Raw genomic sequence first — 3,901 nt, 5'->3', positions numbered from 1 at the left:
TATATATATATATATATATATGAAAGACACTGTATATCGTAACAAACCTTAATCAATCCAGTAAGTTTTGGCAAACATACATGAGGAAATTGAAGGAATAAGCAAAGAAATATTACGAATGGTGATGGAATCCTCTTAAGAAAGGACTCGCCGTTGTAAAATAGTGGCCTTTTCAAATACGTAGTTTTTAAAACAAATTCAAAATGTTTTCCAATATGTGTATTTATTGCTTATAAAAGAATAAATGTAGATATATAATAGATAACGGTTTTATTATATTGTGCAATAGTCGATGGACTTTTGGACAACTCTGTACGCTACTGACTCGAAAATCCAAAGCTCTGAATATTTCCTAATCTATAAATAATGCACCACTTTTAGAAATAATAGCCATATGAACCAGAAAAATTAAACAGTAATATTCTACGCTCAACATGAGTCAAATTACGCTAATCACACCATATATTGCCTTTAATCAATTGGCGCTAGTCATGAAATGAACAGCGTTGATCAGCGGTTGAGTCATCAGTGCAAAGAACAAAACTATCCTCCTCCTGTTCCTTACATCACCATGATGATGATGATGATGATCTTCATCAGCGTCATCATCATCATCAATAACAACAACAAAAACAATAACAACAACAATAGCAAGAAGGTGTTAGATAACTGGTGTAGTAAGCTTTGGCTCTTCCTTTGTATGAAAAAGCTGATTGTGAAATATTGAAAATATGCTGTTCTAAAATGGAAGTCCATGAATATAGAAATCAAATATCCAAGCACATTATATTGATATAATACAGAAAAAAAATCAACAAAGAACTAAGGCGTCCTTTATTAGGGGGGAATCTAATGGAAGAGGTAATATAAATTTCCTCCATTCTTTCTTTACGGACAATATACGTAATGTGTGTTTTCCGTCCCGAATAGTGAATATTTTCTCTATTTGTTTAAAATGAATGCTTCTGTCTTCCTGATAAAATATCCAATCCTGGTGTTTTGTTAATATTATTATAAATAAAGATGGTTGAGATGGTTATGGGAATTCCGATATATTACAGTTATACATTTATTAATATAGAAATAATACTTCAAACCTCTTTTTTTTTATTGTAAATGTTCTTCAATATAATTGCATCTTACATGAAACGCTTCCGCTTCCAATAAGGATGCTACAAACACATTGCATCTTTAAATTCAGTATTCTACCAAGTACTGAACCTCTGTAGAGATAATACTAATTCTATCTGTAATGACAAGCTATAGCAAGTTATCGAGTTATTCGCTGTGGTACTGTTGCTTGTACGGCCTGATTCATATAGATAGCAAAATCAAACACACGCCAAATATAGAGAGGACGGTAAGGGAGGTGACCACAAAAGCGAAGACAGAAAAGGAAAAAATTAATTATCTTTAAATAAAATAAAAATAAAATGCTTTCATATTTTGTTTCGATAGCATCTCTGCCTATAAAAATTTCTTTTCAAACCTTGTTATTCCAGGAATGATAATCTTGAAATAAATTATTCCATTAGAATTTCAATGAAACCCTTATCTCGTAAATCTTTCAATTTATTTCATTTTCAATTCACTCACTCAGTAACTGGTAGTCTCTCTCTCTCTTGAATGGGTTCTTATATATCCTAATTGAAATAAAAATCAACATCTCCCATTAGAATTTTGGATTTCAAGGCAGTTTTAATTTCTATTTATGGCCATTTTGTAGACTTCCGCAAATCCTTTTATATTTCCTATTAATAATCCCCGATTCCAGCATCATTTATCAATACAAATAAAATTACATCTGACATCACAAAGACATCCATGCCTTCTGTGATTTTACTAACTTTAGATCTGCTTCTAAACAACCCTTTCCAATAATATTAATTTCATACAAATACATTGAAAATCGCCCATACCAGATTTGAATAGTTTGATAAAGAATTCAACAAGAGACGCATTTATATTCACTTTAATGTCCCTCTTCATTACTCTCCCTCTCTCTCCCTCTCTCGTTTTGAATTCACTATCTCTCGTCAGCGTTCATTTATTTCTATTATTCTCTTACTATTTGGCAAGATGCACAGCGAGTACAGGTGAAGACGCTGACAAACATATATTTAGAGATATGTAACTGAACAAAGAGATAAAATCCCCTCGTAGATCTTGTGTCACAATCTTGGCTTCCGCTCAATAAGATCTTCCTAGTTTAATTGGAAAATGAGAATTCTTACAGTACAACTTACGCACATTTATTGATGTGTTTGTGACATGCGCAGCAATGCATGTATATAAATACACGTATACAAACTTATCTTTCTAGATGTATACTCATTACTATTTACGAAGATGTGACTCTATTTAAGTATAAGAACATAGGTATATTTATAGATATAAATATATCTATATATATATATATATGTGTGTGTGTGTGTGTGTGTGTGTGTGTGTGTGTGTGTGTGTCTGTATGTATGTATGTAGGTATGCATGTATGTGCGTGCGTGTGTGTATGTGTATGTAAACCCAAGTCATATGCGTGTGTGTGTTTCGGTATAGGGTGGTACAAATATAAGTTGAAAGCCTTATTTTTTAGTTCTTCAGTGTTGTGAGATGTAATGGCGGACAACGTGACAAATAACGAAAGAAATTTGAGCCAATTTTAAAGTGCAGAAAAAGGTGCGCCAGAAGTGGAGAGATCATTTTTTTACTGACGCACTGTTTCAACAATCGATTTACAAGATAAAAGCCACATTCGAAGTGACAGGTTCAATGAAGAACGTCCCAAACTTCGGGCGCCCACAAGCTGCTTCTAATGAAGAAAATGAGATGCGAGTAGCACTGACATTTGTGAATGTACCTAAGACGTGTTCCAGACGAGCATTGGCTAAGTTGAGTATCTCTGGGTCGTCTCATGAAAAACTGAACTTGTAGACATACCACTCAAGACTCTTGCAACACCTAACAGAGGATGACCCAGATCGTCGTATGCCGTTCGGAGGAAATCACACTGAATTAGATTCGTGGAAACCCACAATTCCTTGTCAATATTGTTTGGTCGGACAGGTCATGTCAACAGGCGCAACTACATTTACTGGTAAGACGAAAGCCCGAACTTACGTATAGCTACTTAAATGAATCAGCCAATTGTCATGTTGTTGACTGGTCTGTCGTGCTCAGGAGTCCTTGGTGCTTCTTTTTCAGTATACAGTTAATGGTGACAATTACCTTAACACGTTGCGGAAGGTGGTGTTGTTCACAATGCTGGATATGCTCGAGTTTGTCGGGGTGTTATCCCAATCGGTCTAACCTCTCTTCTTTATGCTCTCTAGATTTCGGCGCTCCGTCGCGTTCGTAGCATGCCTCAAGGTTGCAGTTCTGTTATAAAAAAAAACGTCATGAGCTGAGCAAAATGTTATTGAAAAGGGCACAACAGCTGCTCACCCTGTAGAATATTTGTAGACATCGTATCATTTGCGTTTATCTACTCATCAGCAGTCGCAGCATCAGAACCTTCGGTGTAGACTAATTTGACAGTAGATAAGCGGACAAATGTCTTTCACAAAGAGTGAGCGAGATGATGCTTCAAACTGGTCGCAACATAATTAGAGCAATGGACAAGGGTAAAACAGTAATATATGTCGCGGATGTGATACATGCATTCGTCATTATGCCTACCATTTCAAGAATAGATTCTGCTCGGCCCACCTGTGTGTAAAACAGACCACTCTCCGTGTATATTGTGCTAATACTTAAGTTCAGAGAGTTTAGGACCGAGACTTGCACGCAGAAAGTTAATAGAACTCTCTATCCAGCGTCCCACTGCTTTATTTGGCCGTAGAAGCTTGTCTTTCCAAGTGTTTGTCTTTCCATATATATACATAATATATATATATATATATAT

This window comes from Octopus bimaculoides, chromosome 3 (genome assembly GCF_001194135.2).
Source record: "Octopus bimaculoides isolate UCB-OBI-ISO-001 chromosome 3, ASM119413v2, whole genome shotgun sequence".
In the NCBI taxonomy this organism is placed as follows: Eukaryota; Metazoa; Mollusca; class Cephalopoda; order Octopoda; family Octopodidae; genus Octopus; species Octopus bimaculoides.
The sequence above is the reverse complement of the archived record's forward strand: the minus strand, read 5'-3'. Positions refer to the sequence as shown.